This window comes from Taudactylus pleione, unplaced genomic scaffold (genome assembly GCF_031769625.1).
Source record: "Taudactylus pleione unplaced genomic scaffold, aTauple2 ptg002455l, whole genome shotgun sequence".
Taxonomy (NCBI): Eukaryota; Metazoa; Chordata; class Amphibia; order Anura; family Myobatrachidae; genus Taudactylus; species Taudactylus pleione.
In genome coordinates this window covers 77,475-96,363 of record NW_028286838.1, presented here as the reverse complement: position 1 = coordinate 96,363, position 18,889 = coordinate 77,475, and the positions used below count along the sequence as shown (strand labels likewise).

The window sequence follows — 18,889 nt, the reverse complement described above, 5'->3', positions numbered from 1 at the left end:
CTCTATACAGCACACACATATCCTCCTTAAGCTATCCTACCCAATTACATCCCCTCTATACAGCACACACATATCCTCCATAAGCTATCCTACCCAATTACATTCCCTCTATACAGCACACACATATCCTCCATAAGCTATCCTATCCAATTACATCCCGTCTATACAGCACACACATATCCTCCCTAAGCTATCCTACCCAATTACATCCCCTCTATACAGCACACACATATCCTCCATAAGCTATCCTACCCAATTACATTCCCTCTATACAGCACACACATATCCTCCATAAGCTATCCTATCCAATTACATCCCGTCTATACAGCACACACATATCCTCCCTAAGCTATCCTACCCAATTACATCCCCTCTATACAGCACTCACATATCCTCCATAAGCAATCCTACCCAATCTAATCCCCACTGTACAGCACACACATATCTTCCATAAGCTATCCTACGCAATTACATCCCCTCTATACAGCACACATACATAACCTCCATAAGCTATCCTACCCAATTACATCCCCTCTGTACAGCACACACATATCCTCCATAAGCTATCCTACCCAATTACATCCCCTCTATACAGCACACACATATCCTCCATAAGCTATCCTACCCAATTACATTCCCTCTATACAGCACACACATAACCTCCATAAGCTATCCTACCCAATTACATCCACTCTATACAGCACAAACACATTCTCCATAAGCTATCCTACCCAATTACATCTCCACTATACAGCACACACCTATCCTCCATAAGCTATCCTACCCAATTACATCCCCTCTATACAGCACACACATATCCTCCATAAGCTATCCTACCCAATTACATCCCCACTATACAGCACACACATATCCTCTATAAGCTATCCTACCCAATTACATCATCTCTATACAGCACACACATAACATCCATTAGCTATCCAACCCAATTACATCCCCACTATACAGCACACATATAACCTTCATAAGTTATCCTACCCAATTACATCCCCTCTATACAGCACACACATATCCTCCATAAGCTATCCTACCCAATCACATCCCCTCTATACAGCACACACATAACTTCCATAAGCTATCCTACCCAATTACGTCCCCAATATACAGCCCACACATATCCTCCATAAGCTATACAACCCAATTACATCCCCTCTATACAGCACACACATATCCTCCATACGCTCTCCTACCCAAGAACATCCCCACTATACAGCACACACATAACCTCCATAAGCTATCCTACGCAATTACATCCCCTCTATATAGCACACATAACCTTAATAAGCTATCCCACCCAATTACATCCCCTGTATACAGTACACACATATCCTCCATAAACTATCCTACCCAATCACGTCCCCACTACACAGAACACACATATCCTCCATAAGCTATCTTACGTAAGTACATCCCCTCTATACAGCACTCACATATCTTCCTTAAGCTATCATATCCAATCACATCCCCATTGTAGAGCACACAAACAACCTCCATAAGCTTTCCTGTCCAATTACATCCCCTCTATACAGCACACACATATCCTCCATAAGCTATCCTACCCAATTACATCCCCTCTATACAGCACACACATATCCTCCCAAAGCTATCCTACCAAATTATATCCCCTCTAAACAGCACACACACAACCTCCATAAGCTATCCTACCCAATTACATCACCTCTATACAGCACACACATATCCTCCATAAGCTATCCTATCCAATTACATCCCCTCTATACAGCACACACATCTCCTCCATAAGCTATCCTACCCAATTACATCCCCTCTATACAGCACACACATATTCTCCATAAGCTATCCTACCCAATTACATCAAATCTATACAGCACACACATATCCTCCATAAGCTATCCTACCCAATTACATCCTCACTATACAGCACACACACATATCCTCCATAGGCTATCCTACCCAATTACATCCCCACTATACAGCAGACACATATCCTCCATAAGCTATCCTACCCAATTACATCCCCACTATACAGCCCACACATATCCTCCATAAGCTATCCTACCCAATTACATCCCCTCTATACAGCACACAAATATCCTCCATAAGCTATACAACCTTATTACGTCCCCTCTATACAGCACACACATATCCTCAATATGCTATCCTACCCAATCACATCCCCACTATACAGCACACACATATCCTCCATAAGCTATCCTACCCAATTACATCCCCACTATACTGCACACACATATCCTCCATAAGCTATCCTACTCAATTACATCCCCACTATACAGCACACACATAACCTCCATAAGCTATCCTACGCAATTACATCCCCTCTATCCAGCACACATAACCTTAATTACCTATCCCACCCAATTACATCCCCTCTATACAGTACACACATATCCTCCATAAGCTATCCTACCCAATTACATCCGCTCTATACAGCACACACATATCCTTCTTAAGCTATCCTACCCAATTACATCCCCTCTATACAACACACACATATCCTCCATAAGCTATCCTACCCAATTACATTCCCTCTATACAGCACACACATAACCTCCATAAGCTATCCTACGCAATTACATCCCCTCTATACAGCACACATACATAACCTCCATAAGCTATCCTACCCAATTACATCCCCTCTGTACAGCACACACATATCCTCCATAAGCTATCCTACCCAATTACATCCCCTCTATACAGCACACACATATCCTCCATAAGCTATCCTACCCAATTACATTCCCTCTATACAGCACACACATAACCTCCATAAGCTATCCTACCCAATTACATCCCCTCTATACAGCACAAACACTTTCTCCATAAGCTATCCTACCCAATTACATCCCCACTATACAGCACACACCTGTCCTCCATAAGCTATCCTACCCAATTACATCCCCTCTATACAGCACACACATATCTTCTATAAGCTATCCTACCCAATTACATCCCCACTATACAGCACACACAAATCCTCTATAAGCTATCCTACGCAATTACATCCCCTCTATATAGCACACATAACCTTAATAAGCTATCCCACCCAATTACATCCCCTCTATACAGTACACACATATCCTCCATAAGCTATCCTACCCAATCACATCCCCACTATACAGCACACACATATCCTCCATAAGCTATCTTACCCAATTACATCCCCTCTATACAGCCCACACACATCCTCCATAAGCTATCCCACCCAATTACATCCCCTCTATACTGCACATACATATCCTCCATAAGATATCCTACCCAATCACATCCCCACTACACAGAACACACATATCCTCCATAAGCTATCTTACGTAATTACATCCCCTCTATACAGCACTCACATATCTTCCATAAGCTATCCTACCCAATCACATCCCCATTGCAGAGCACACACATAATCTCCATAAGCTATCCTATCCAATTACATCCGCTCTATACAGCACACACATATCCTCCATAAGATATCCTACCCAATTACATCCCCTCTATACAGCACACACATATCCTCCATAAGCTATCCTACCCAATTACATCCCCTCTATACAGCACACACATATCCTCCATAAGCTATCCTACCCAATTATATCCCCTCTATCCAGCACACATAACCTTAATTACCTATCACACCCAATTACATCCCCTCTATACAGTACACACATATCCTCCATAAGCTATCCTACCCAATCACATCCCCACTATACAGCACACACATATCCTCCATAAGCTATCCTACCCAATTACATCCCCTCTATACAGCCGACACACATCCTCCATAAGCTATCCTACCTAATTACATCCCCTCTATACAGCACACTCATATCCTCCATTAGCTATCCTACCCAATCACATGCCCTCTATACAGCACACACATATCCTCCATAAGCTATCCTACCCAATCACATGCCCTCTATACAGCACACACATATCCTCCATAAGCTATCCTACCCAATTATATCCCCTCTATACAGCACACACATATCCTCCATAAGCTATCCTACCCAATGACATCCCCACTATGCAGCACACACATATCCTCCATAAGCTATCCTACACAGTTACATCCCCACTATACAGCACACAGATAAACTCCATAAGCTATCCTACCCAATTACATCCCCTCTATAAAGCACACACATATCCTCCATAAGCTATTCTACCCAATTACATCCCAACTATACAGCACACACATATCCTCCATAAGCTATCGTACCCAATTACATCCCCACTATACAGCACACACATATCCTCCATAAGCTATCCTACACAGTTACATCCCCACTATACAGCACACAGATAAACTCCATAAGCTATCCTACCCAATTACATCCCCTCTATAAAGCACACACATATCCTCCATAAGCTATCCTACCCAATTACATCCCCTCTATACAGCACACACATATCCTCCATAAGCTATCCTACCCAATTACATCCCCTCTATACAGCACACGCATATCCTCCATAAGCTATCCAACCCAATTACATCCCCTCTAAACATCACACGCATATACTCCATAAGCTATCCTACCCAACCACATCCCCTCTATACAGCACACGCATATCGTCCATAAGCTATCCTACCCAATTACATCCCCTCTATACAGCACACACATATCCTCCTTAAGCTATCCTACCCAATTACATCCCCTCTATACAGCACACACATATCCTCCATAAGCTATCCTACCCAATTACATTCCCTCTATACAGCACACACATATCCTCCATAAGCTATCCTATCCAATTACATCCCGTCTATACAGCACACACATATCCTCCCTAAGCTTTCCTACCCAATTACATCCCCTCTATACAGCACACACATATCCTCCATAAGCTATCCTACCCAATTACATTCCCTCTATACAGCACACACATATCCTCCATAAGCTATCCTATCCAATTACATCCCGTCTATACAGCACACACATATCCTCCCTAAGCTATCCTACCCAATTACATCCCCTCTATACAGCACTCACATATCCTCCATTAGCAATCCTACCCAATCTCATCCCCACTATACAGCACACACATATCTTCCATAAGCTATCCTACGCAATTATATCCCCTCTATACAGCGCACATACATAACCTCCATAAGCTATCCTACCCAATTACATCCCCTCTGTACAGCACACACATATCCTCCATAAGCTATCCTACCCAATTACATCCCCTCTATACAGCACACACATATCCTCCATAAGCTATCCTACCCAATTACATTCCCTCTATACAGCACACACATAACCTCCATAAGCTATCCTACCCAATTACATCCCCTCTATACAGCACAAACACATTCTCCATAAGCTATCCTACCCAATTACATCCCCACTATACAGCACACACCAATCCTCCATAAGCTATCCTACCCAATTACATCCCCTCTATACAGCACACACATATCCTCCATAAGCTATCCTACCCAATTACATCCCCACTATACAGCACACACATATCCTCTATAAGCTATCCTACCCAATTACATCATCTCTATACAGCACACACATAACATCCATTAGCTATCCAACCCAATTACATCCCCACTATACAGAACACATATAACCTCCATAAGTTATCCTACCCAATTACATCCCCTCTATACAGCACACACATATCCTCCATAAGCTATCCTACCCAATCACATCCCCTCTATACAGCACACACATAACTTCCATAAGCTATCCTACCCAATTACGTCCCCAATATACAGCCCACACATATCCTCCATAAGCTATACAACCCAATTACATCCCCTCTATACAGCACACACATATCCTCCATACGCTCTCCTACCCAAAAACATCCCCACTATACAGCACACACATAACCTCCATAAGCTATCCTACGCAATTACATCCCCTCTATATAGCACACATAACCTTAATAAGCTATCCCACCCAATTACATCCCCTGTATACAGTACACACATATCCTCCATAAGCTATCCTACCCAATCACATCCCCACTACACAGAACACACATATCCTCCATAAGCTATCTTACGTAAGTACATCCCCTCTATACAGCACTCACATATCTTCCATAAGCTATCCTATCCAATCACATCCCCATTGTAGAACACACACACAACCTCCATAAGCTTTCCTATCCAATTACATCCCCTCTATACAGCACACACATATCCTCCATAAGCTATCCTACCCAATTACATCCCCTCTATACAGCACACACATATCCTCCATAAGCTATCCTACCAAATTATATCCCCTCTAAACAGCACACACACAACCTCCTTAACCTATCCTACCCAATTACATCACCTCTATACAGCACACACATATCCTCCATAAGCTATCCTATCCAATTACATCCCCTCTATACAGCACACACATATCCTCCATAAGCTATCCTACCCAATTACATCCCCTCTATACAGCACACACATATTCTCCATAAGCTATCCTACCCAATTATATCCCCTCTAAACAGCACACTCACAACCTCCATAAGCTATCCTACCCAATTACATCACCTCTATACAGCACACACATATCCTCCATAAGCTATCCTACTCAATTACATCCTCACTATACAGCACACACACATATCCTCCATAGGCTATCCTACCCAATTACATCCCCACTATACAGCAGACACATATCCTCCATAAGCTATCCTACCCAATTACATCCCCACTATACAGCCCACACATATCCTCCATAAGCTATCCTACCCAATTACTTCCCCTCTATACAGCACACATATATCCTCCATAAGCTATACAACCTTATTACGTCCCCTCTATACAGCACACACATATCCTCCATATGCTATCCTACCCAATCACATCCCCACTATACAGCACACACATAACCTCCATAAGCTATCCTACGCAATTACATCCCCTCTATCCAGCACACATAACCTTAATTACCTATCCCACCCAATTACATCCCCTGTATACAGTACACACATATCCTCCATAAGCTATCCTACCTAATTACATCCCCTCTATACAGCACACTCATATCCTCCATAAGCTATCCTACCCAATCACATGCCCTCTATACAGCACACACATATCCTCCATAAGCTATCCTACCCAATTACATCCCCTCTATACAGCACACGCATATCCTCCATAAGCTATCCAACCAAATTACATCCCCTCTATACAGCACACACATATCCTCCATAAGCTATCCTACCCAATTACATTCCCTCTATACAGCACACACATATCCTCCATAAGCTATCCTATCCAATTACATCCCGTCTATACAGCACACACATATCCTCCCTAAGCTATCCTATCCAATTACATCCCCTCTATACAGCACACTCATATCCTCCATAAGCTATCCTACCCAATCACATGCCCTCTATACAGCACACACATATCCTCCATAAGCCATCCTACCCAATTACATCCCCTCTATACAGCACACACATATCCTCCATAAGCTATCCTACCCAATTACATCCCCACTATACAGCACACACATATCCTCCATAAGCTATCCTACCCAATGACATCCCCACTATGCAGCACACACATATCCTCCATAAGCTGTCCTACCCAATTACATCCCCTCTATACAGCACACGCATATCCTCCATAAGCTATCCTACCCAATTACATCCCCACTATACAGCACACACATATCCTCCATAAGCTATCCTACCCAATTACATCCCCACTATACAGCACACACATATCCTCCATAAGCTATCCTACCCAGTTACATCCCCACTATACAGCACACAGATAAACTCCATAAGCTATCCTACCCAATTACATCCCCTCTATAAAGCACACACATATCCTCCATAAGCTATCCTACCCAATTACATCCCCTCTATACAGCACACACATATCCTCCATAAGCTATCCTACCCAATTACATCCCCTCTGTACAGCACACGCATATCCTCCATAAGCTATCCAACCAAATTACATCCCCTCTATACAGCACACACATATCCTCCATAAGCTATCCTACCCAATTACATCCCGTCTATACAGCACACACATATCCTCCCTAAGCTATCCTACCCAATTACATCCCCTCTATACAGCACACACATATCCTCCATAAGCTATCCTACCCAATTACATCCCCTCTATACAGCACACACATATCCTCTATAAGCTATCCTACGCAATTACATCCCCTCTATACAGCCCACACATAAACTCCATAAGCTATCCTACCCAATTACATCCCCTCTATAAAGCACACACATATCCTCCATAAGCTATCCTACCCAATTACATCCCCTCTATACAGCACACACATATCCTCCATAAGCTATCCTACCCAATTACATCCCCTCTATACAGCACACGCATATCCTCCATAAGGTATCCAACCAAATTACATCCCCTCTATACAGCACACACATATCCTCCATAAGCTATCCTACCCAATTACATTCCCTCTATACAGCACACACATATCCTCCATAAGCTATCCTATCCAATTACATCCCGTCTATACAGCACACACATATCCTCCCTAAGCTATCCTACCCAATTACATCCCCTCTATACAGCACACACATATCCTCCCTAAGCTATCCTACCCAATTACATCCCCTCTATACAGCACACACATATCTTCCATAAGCTATCCTACCCAATTACATCCCCTCTATACAGCACACACATATCCTCCATAAGCTATCCTACCCAATTACATCCCCTCTATACAGCACACGCATATCCTCCATAAGCTATCCAACCAAATTACATCCCCACTATACAGCACACAGATAAACTCCATAAGCTATCCTACCCAATTACATCCCCTCTATAAAGCACACACATATCCTCCATAAGCTATCCTACCCAATTACATCCCCTCTATACAGCACACACATATCCTCCATAAGCTATCCTACCCAATTACATTCCCTCTATACAGCACACACATATCCTCCATAAGCTATCCTACCCAATTACATCCCGTCTATACAGCACACACATATCCTCCCTAAGCTATCCTACCCAATTACATCCCCTCTATACAGCACACACATATCCTCCATAAGCTATCCTACCCAATTACATCCCCTCTATACAGCACACACATATCCTCTATAAGCTATCCTACGCAATTACATCCCCTCTATACAGCCCACACATAAACTCCATAAGCTATCCTACCCAATTACATCCCCTCTGTTGACTATGGACGGGTAAGTGTAAATCTATATGGATGTATATACCCTGCAACCATTTTAAATACACTGCTGGTAATATAGCTTATGCAGGTAGGGACCCATAGAGTCGTATTCAATATGAAACGTTAACTTCACTGTCGAAGTTAACATTTCATATCGGAGTTTTTACCTGGTTAAAGTATGAGGCGCTCTCCCGCTTATCCCCGTATTCAATATAAAATTAACGAAAACGGGAACTTCCGAAGTTGGATTTGCGTAAAGTTACAAATTTTTCCTTAAAAAAATTGTAGGACCCCCCTAAAGTTGTAAAAACATGGGGGATCACTATGGGTACCCCCGTTTTAGCCTTTAAATTAAAGTCGGGGATTTAAATAGCTGCGGCAGGTGTTTTTTTCCCGACATTGAAGAAGTGATGCAGAAGAGCACTTAGGTTATTTTTTTCATTTTTTTAAGTGGTCTCATCAAATTTGGGGTACATGAAAATGGGTACTAGCATATTTTGATGTCCCTAAATTCAGTTTTTAAAAATTCTGCATTTGTGCACCTGCCACTATAATTCTATTCTAGAAAACACGTGCCGCATACATGCAGAATAGCCCTGAACCTATTTTCCTATTGTGAAACAATTTTTTCCCATTTTTTTTTTTTACCCCAATTTTTAAATTAATTTTTTGGGGTGTCCCTATTTTTTTTTTACATTTTTTTTGACACAGTTCTTTTTTACATGTCATTCCCAGGGGTGCAGGCTATTTTTTTTAAACCTGCACCCCTAAACCCCAATTCTGCACTTTTTTTCGACACCTATTCAATGGTGAAAAGTTATTCCCGTTTTTTATCAAAGACTTTTCAAAACTGCGAGAAGTCTTTGAAATTGAATACGGTGTAAAACTAAAACCTGCGATAATTACGTCATACCTCCGATATTAACACAGAAACGATGTTTTCTCTCCCATATTGAATACCCCTGATAGAGTTGCTGGATAAGCAGTGACTTGTACTGTACGGCTGTGGGGTGCTGAGGGCTGAGCCTGCAGTGCTGGGTACGGATTTATTGTCATATGGGGATAAATAGTGTTTTTCGTTCTACCTCTTTGTGCCAAGGGGGGGGGGGGGTTACAAGATTTTGCTATGAGGTCCGCAAAGTTCTAGTTACACCCCTGTGGAGATCTATTTCCAGTGGTGGGGGGTAATTTTTCAATGTGGAGGGGGTAGTGATGCATATTTTTTGAATGAAACATTTAAATTTTTATTTAAAAATATGTTTAACTTAATTAAAAAAAATATATAAATTTTCATTTGGTAGAATAATAATAATAATAATAATAATTATTATTATCAGTTAGGTGGTTGATAAATATGCCCTTTGCCCCTCAGTCACATAAGGTCTGCCTGTCGCCTTCTCTCACCACTCAGCCTGTGTAATTCACGTAGTCTCTGGGTAAAGGGGTATTATAGCTGCTGCTGCTGGATATGTACATGGACGCCCCCAGCACAGTGCTGCACTCCTGGGCAGGGAAGGGTTACTCTGAGGACTGTACCAGTGTTCCCAGCAGTGGGGGGAGGAGAGGAAGTACTCTCCCAGTATAGTGGCTGCTAGTGACTGTGTCCTGGGGCTACCAGTGTACACCCCCCTTCTCTGACAGTGATGGTATGACCTGCCTGGGGGAGGGGCCTGAGGAGCTAGGAATAATGGCTGCTGCTGGGAACCGAGAGGTAAAGTCACCCAGTGCTGACAATGTAACAATATACTGGTAATAATGTCATAATATACTGGTAATAATGTAACAACATACTGGTAATAATGTAACAATATACTGGTAATAATGTAACAATATACTGGTAATAATGTCATAATATACTGGTAATAATGTAGCAACATACTGGTAATAATGTAACAATATACTGGTAATAATGTAACAATATACTAATAATAATATAACAATATACTAGTGGTCATGTTGCAGCATACTTGTAATAATGTAACATTATACATGTAATACTGTAACAAAATACTGGCAATACTGTAACAATATACTAGTAATACTGTATCAATATACTGGTAATATTATAATAATATACTAATGGTCATGCCGCATCATACTGGTAATATTGTAACAATATACTGGTAATAATATAACAATAATACTAGTGGTCATGTAGCATCATACTGGTAATAATGTAACAATATACTGGTAATAATATAACAATATACTGGTAATAATATAATAATATACTAGTGGTCATGTAGCATCATACTGGTAATATGTAACAATATACTGCAGAGAATGTTACAATATACTGGTAATAATGTAACAATATACTGGTAATAATATAACAATATACTAGTGATAATGTAGCAACATACTGGAAATAATGTAACAGTATACTGGTAATATAACAGTATACTAGTGATAATGTAGCAACATACTGGTAAGAATAACAGCAATATACTGGTAGTAATAATAATAACAGCAATTTACTGGTAATAATAATATACTGATAATACTGTAACAATATACTACAGAGAATGTTACAATATACTGGTAATAATGTAACAGTATACTGGTAATATAACAGTATACTAGTGATAATTTATTATTTATTTATTTATTATTTATTACCAGTTATTTATATAGCGCACACATATTCCGCAGCGCTTTACAGAGAATATCTTACCATTCACATCAGTCCCTGCCCCAGTAGAGCTTACACTCTATGATCCCTATCACATGCGCACACACATACACACTAGGGTGATAATGTAGTAAGTACAGAAGTGATAATGTAGTAGCAGTACAGTGTAACATAGTAACAATAGAGCATTGATAAGGTAGTAGCAGTACAGTGTAACATAGTAACAATAGAGCATTGATAATGTAGTAGCAGTACAGTGTAACATAGTAACAATAAAGCAGTGATAATGTAGTAGCAGTACAGTGTAACATAGTAACAATAGAGCAGTGATAATGTAGTAGCAGTACAGTGTAACATAGTAACAATAGAGCATTGATAATGTAGTATCAGTACAGTGTAATACAGTAACAATAGAGCATTGATAATGTAGTAGCAGTACAGTGTAACATAGTAACAATAGAGCAGTGATAATGTAGTAGCAGTACAGTGTAACATAGTAACAATAGAGCAGTGATAATGTAGTAGCAGTACAGTGTAACATAGTAACAATAGAGCATTGATAATGTAGTATCAGTACAGTGTAATACAGTAACAATAGAGCATTGATAATGTAGTAGCAGTACAGTGTAACATAGTAACAATAGAGCAGTGATAATGTAGTAGCAGTACAGTGTAACATAGTAACAATAGAGTAGTGATAATGTAGTAGCAGTACAGTGTAACATAGTAACAATAGAGCATTGATAATGTAGTAGCAGTACAGTGTAACATAGTAACAATAGAGCAGTGATAATGTAGTAGCAGTACAGTGTAACATAGTAACAATAGAGCATTGATAATGTAGTAGCAGTACAGTGTAACATAGTAACAATAGAGCAGTGATAATGTAGTATCAGTACAGTGTAACATAGTAACAATAGAGCAGTGATAATGTAGTATCAGTACAGTGTAACATAGTAACAATAAAGCAGTGATAATGTAGTAACAGTACAGATGTGATAATGTAGTAGCAGTACAGTGTAACTTAGTAACAATAGAGCAGTGATAATGTAGTAAGTACAGAAGTAATAATGTAGTAGCAGTATAGTGTAACTTAGTAACAATAGAGCAGTGATAATGTAGTAAGTACAGAAGTAATAATGTAGTAGCAGTATAGTGTAACATAGTAACAATAGAGCAGTGATAATGTAGTAAGTACAGAAGTAATAATGTAGTAGCAGTACAGTGTAACATAGTAACAATAGAGCAGTGATAATGTAGTATCAGTACAGTGTAACATAGTAACAATAAAGCAGTGATAATGTAGTAACAGTACAGATGTGATAATGTAGTAGCAGTACAGTGTAACTTAGTAACAATAGAGCAGTGATAATGTAGTAAGTACAGAAGTAATAATGTAGTAGCAGTATAGTGTAACTTAGTAACAATAGAGCAGTGATAATGTAGTAAGTACAGAAGTAATAATGTAGTAGCAGTACAGTGTAACATAGTAACAATAGAGCAGTGATAATATAGTAAGTACAGAAGTGATAATGTAGTAGCAGTACAGTGTAACTTAGTAACAATAGAGCAGTGATAATGTAGTAAGTACAGAAGTAATAATGTAGTAGCAGTATAGTGTAACATAGTAACAATAGAGTAGTGATAATGTAGTATCAGTACAGTGTAATACAGTAACAATAGAGCATTGATAATGTAGTAGCAGTACAGTGTAACATAGTAACAATAGAGCAGTGATAATGTAGTAGCAGTACAGTGTAACATAGTAACAATAGAGTAGTGATAATGTAGTAGCAGTACAGTGTAACATAGTAACAATAGAGCAGTGATAATGTAGTAGCAGTACAGTGTAACATAGTAACAATAGAGTAGTGATAATGTAGTAGCAGTACAGTGTAACATAGTAACAATAGAGCATTGATAATGTAGTAGCAGTACAGTGTAACATAGTAACAATAGAGCAGTGATAATGTAGTAGCAGTACAGTGTAACATAGTAACAATAGAGCATTGATAATGTAGTAGCAGTACAGTGTAACATAGTAACAATAGAGCAGTGATAATGTAGTATCAGTACAGTGTAACATAGTAACAATAGAGCAGTGATAATGTAGTATCAGTACAGTGTAACATAGTAACAATAAAGCAGTGATAATGTAGTAACAGTACAGATGTGATAATGTAGTAGCAGTACAGTGTAACTTAGTAACAATAGAGCAGTGATAATGTAGTAAGTACAGAAGTAATAATGTAGTAGCAGTATAGTGTAACTTAGTAACAATAGAGCAGTGATAATGTAGTAAGTACAGAAGTAATAATGTAGTAGCAGTATAGTGTAACATAGTAACAATAGAGCAGTGATAATGTAGTAAGTACAGAAGTAATAATGTAGTAGCAGTACAGTGTAACATAGTAACAATAGAGCAGTGATAATGTAGTATCAGTACAGTGTAACATAGTAACAATAAAGCAGTGATAATGTAGTAACAGTACAGATGTGATAATGTAGTAGCAGTACAGTGTAACTTAGTAACAATAGAGCAGTGATAATGTAGTAATTACAGAAGTAATAATGTAGTAGCAGTATAGTGTAACTTAGTAACAATAGAGCAGTGATAATGTAGTAAGTACAGAAGTAATAATGTAGTAGCAGTACAGTGTAACATAGTAACAATAGAGCAGTGATAATATAGTAAGTACAGAAGTGATAATGTAGTAGCAGTACAGTGTAACTTAGTAACAATAGAGCAGTGATAATGTAGTAAGTACAGAAGTAATAATGTAGTAGCAGTATAGTGTAACATAGTAACAATAGAGTAGTGATAATGTAGTATCAGTACAGTGTAATACAGTAACAATAGAGCATTGATAATGTAGTAGCAGTACAGTGTAACATAGTAACAATAGAGCAGTGATAATGTAGTAGCAGTACAGTGTAACATAGTAACAATAGAGTAGTGATAATGTAGTAGTAGTACAGTGTAACATAGTAACAATAGAGCAGTGATAATGTAGTAGTAGTACAGTGTAACATAGTAACAATAGAGCAGTGATAATGTAGTAGCAGTACAGTGTAACATAGTAACAATAGAGCAGTGATAATGTAGTAACAATACAGAAGTGACAATGTAGTAAGTACAGAAGTGACAATGTAGTAAGTACAGAAGTGATAATGTTGTAGCAGTACAGTGTAACATAGTAAAAATAGAGCAGTGATAATGTAGTAACAATACAGAAGTGACAATGTAGTAGCAGTACAGTGGAACATAGTAACAATAGAGCAGTGATAATGTAGTAAGTACAGAAGTGACAATGTAGTAGCAGTACGGTGTAACATAGTAACAATAGAGCAGTGATAATGTAGTAAGTACAGAAGTGACAATGTAGTAGCAGTACGGTGTAACATAGTAACAATAGAGCAGTGATAATGTAGTAGCAGTACAGTGTAACATAGTAACAATAGAGCAGGGATAATGTAGTAGCAGTACAGTGTAACATAGTATCAATAGAGCAGTGATAATGTAGTAACAGTACAGATGTGATAATGTAGTAGCAGTATAGTGTAACATAGTAACAATAGAGCAGTGATAATGTAGTAGCAGTACAGTGTAACATAGTAACAATAGAGCAGTGATAATGTAGTAAGTACAGAAGTGATAATGTAGTAGCAGTACAGTGTGACATAGTAACAATAGAGCAGTGATAATGTAGTATCAGTACAGTGTAACATAGTAACAATAGAGCAGGGATAATGTAGTAGCAGTACAGTGTAACATAGTAACAATAGAGCAGTGATAATGTAGTAGCAGTACAGTGTAACATAGTAACAATAGAGCAGTGATAATGTAGTAGTAGTACATTGTAACATAGTAACAATAGAGCAGTGATAATGTAGTAGCAGTACAGTGTAACATAGTAACAATACAGAAGTGACAATGTAGTAGCAGTACAGTGTAACATAGTAACAATAGAGCAGTGATAATGTAGTAGCAGTACAGTGTAACATAGTAACAATAGAGCAGTGATAATGTAGTAGCAGTACAGTGTAACATAGTAACAATAAAGCAGTGATAATGCAGTAGCAGTACAGTGTAACATAGTAACAATACAGAAGTGACAATGTAGTAGCAGTACAGTGTAACATAGTAACAATAGAGCATTGATAATGTAGTATCAGTACAGTGTAACATAGTAACAATAAAGCAGTGATAATGTAGTAAGTACAGAAATGATAATGTAGTAGCAGTACAGTGTAACATAGTAACAATAGAGCAGTAATAATGTAGTAAGTACAGAAGTGATAATGTAGTATCAGTACAGTGTAACATAGTAACAATAGAGCAGTAATAATGTAGTAAGTACAGAAGTGATAATGTAGTAGCAGTACAGTGTAACATAGTAACAATAGAGCAGTGATAATGTAGTAGCAGTACAGTGTAACATAGTAACAATAGAGCAGTGATAATGTAGTAGCAGTACAGTGTAACATAGTAACAATAGAGCAGTGATAATGTAGTAGCAGTACAGTGTAACATAGTAACAATAGAGCAGTGATAATGTAGTATCAGTACAGTGTAACATAGTAACAATAAAGCAGTGATAATGTAGTAGCAGTACAGTGTAACATAGTAACAATAGAGCAGTGATAATGTAGTATCAGTACAGTGTAACATAGTAACAATAAAGCAGTGATAATGTAGTAGCAGTACAGTGTAACATAGTAACAATAGAGCAGTGATAATGTAGTAGCAGTACAGTGTAACATAGTAACAATAAAGCAGTGATAATGTAGTAGCAGTACAGTGTAACATAGTAACAATAGAGCAGTGATAATGTAGTAGCAGTACAGTGTAACATAGTAACGATAAAGCAGTGATAATGTAGTAAGTACAGAAATGATAATGTAGTAGCAGTACAGTGTAACATAGTAACAATAGGGCAGTGATAATGTATTAGCAGTACAGTGTAACATAGTAACAATAAAGCAGTGATAATGTAGTAGCAGTACAGTGTAACATAGTAACAATAAAGCAGGGATAATGTAGTAGCAGTACAGTGTAACATAGTATCAATAGAGCAGTGATAATGTAGTAGCAGTACAGTGTAACATAGTAACAATAGAGCAGTGATAATGTAGTAGCAGTACAGTGTAACATAGTATCAATAGAGCAGTGATAATGTAGTAGCAGTACAGTGTAACATAGTATCAATAGAGCAGTGATAATGTAGTAGCAGTACAGTGTAACATAGTAACAATAGAGCAGTGATAATGTAGTAGCAGTACAGTGTAACATAGTAACAATAAAGCAGGGATAATGTAGTAGCAGTACAGTGTAACATAGTATCAATAGAGCAGTGATAATGTAGTAACAGTACAGATGTGATAATGTAGTAGCAGTACAGTGTAACATAGTAACAATAGAGCAGTGATAATGTAGTATCAGTACAGTGTAACATAGTAACAATAAAGCAGGGATAATGTAGTAGCAGTACAGTGTAACATAGTATCAATAGAGCAGTGATAATGTAGTAACAGTACAGATGTGATAATGTAGTAGCAGTACAGTGTAACATAGTAACAATAGAGCAGTGATAATGTAGTAAGTACAGAAGTGATAATGTAGTAGCAGTACAGTGTAACATAGTAACAATAGAGCAGGGATAATGTAGTAGCAGTACAGTGTAACATAGTAACAATAGAGCAGTGATAATGTAGTAGCAGTACAGTGTAACATAGTAACGATAAAGCAGTGATAATGTAGTAAGTACAGAAGTGATAATGTAGTAGCAGTACAGTGTAACATAGTAACAATAGAGCAGTGATAATGTAGTAGCAGTACAGTGTAACATAGTAACAATAGAGCAGTGATAATGTAGTAGCAGTACAGTGTAACATAGTAACAATAAAGCAGTGATAATGTAGTAGCAGTACAGTGTAACATAGTAACAATACAGAAGTGACAATGTAGTAGCAGTACAGTGTAACATAGTAACAATAGAGCAGTGATAATGTAGTAGCAGTACAGTGTAACATAGTAACAATAGAGCAGTGATAATGTAGTAGCAGTACAGTGTAACATAGTAACAATAAAGCAGTGATAATGTAGTAGCAGTACAGTGTAACATAGTAACAATACAGAAGTGACAATGTAGTAGCAGTACAGTGTAACATAGTAACAATAGAGCAGTAATAATGTAGTAAGTACAGAAGTGATAATGTAGTATCAGTACAGTGTAACATAGTAACAATAGAGCAGTAATAATGTAGTAAGTACAGAAGTGATAATGTAGTAGCAGTACAGTGTAACATAGTAACAATAGAGCAGTGATAATGTAGTAAGTACAGAAGTGATAATGTAGTAGCAGTACAGTGTAACATAGTAACAATAGAGCAGTGATAATGTAGTAGCAGTACAGTGTAATATAGTAACAATAGAGCAGTGATAATGTAGTATCAGTACAGTGTAACATAGTAACAATAGAGCAGTGATAATGTAGTATCAGTACAGTGTAACATAGTAACAATAGAGCAGTGATAATGTAGTAGCAGTACAGTGTAACATAGTAACAATAGAGCAGTGATAATGTAGTATCAGTACAGTGTAACATAGTAACAATAAAGCAGTGATAATGTAGTAGCAGTACAGTGTAACATAGTAACAATAGAGCAGTGATAATGTAGTATCAGTACAGTGTAACATAGTAACAATAAAGCAGTGATAATGTAGTAGCAGTACAGTGTAACATAGTAACAATAGAGCAGTGATAATGTAGTATCAGTACAGTGTAACATAGTAACAATAAAGCAGTGATAATGTATTAGCAGTACAGTGTAACATAGTAACAATAGGGCAGTGATAATGTAGTAAGTACAGAAGTGATAATGTAGTAGCAGTACAGTGTAACATAGTAACAATAGAGCAGTGATAATATAGTAAGTACAGAAGTGATAATGTAGTAGCAGTACAGTGTAACTTAGTAACAATAGAGCAGTGATAATGTAGTAAGTACAGAAGTAATAATGTAGTAGCAGTACAGTGTAACATAGTAACAATAGAGTAGTGATAATGTAGTAAGTACAGAGT

General features: G+C 38.1%; 1 protein-coding gene across 2 annotated transcripts in view; it reads left to right on the top strand.

Annotated features, from left to right (window-relative positions):
- Nucleotides 1-10,808: 10,808 nt before the first annotated feature.
- ZBED6 (zinc finger BED-type containing 6) overlaps nt 10,809-18,889 on the top strand; it is a 55,231-nt gene continuing 47,150 nt past the window's right edge. The window contains exon 1 of one of the 2 annotated variants that reach the window (XM_088466104.1): nt 10,809-10,884. The gene's annotated coding sequence lies outside the window, so the exon portion shown is untranslated. The other variant, XM_088466105.1, reaches the window with a different exon arrangement.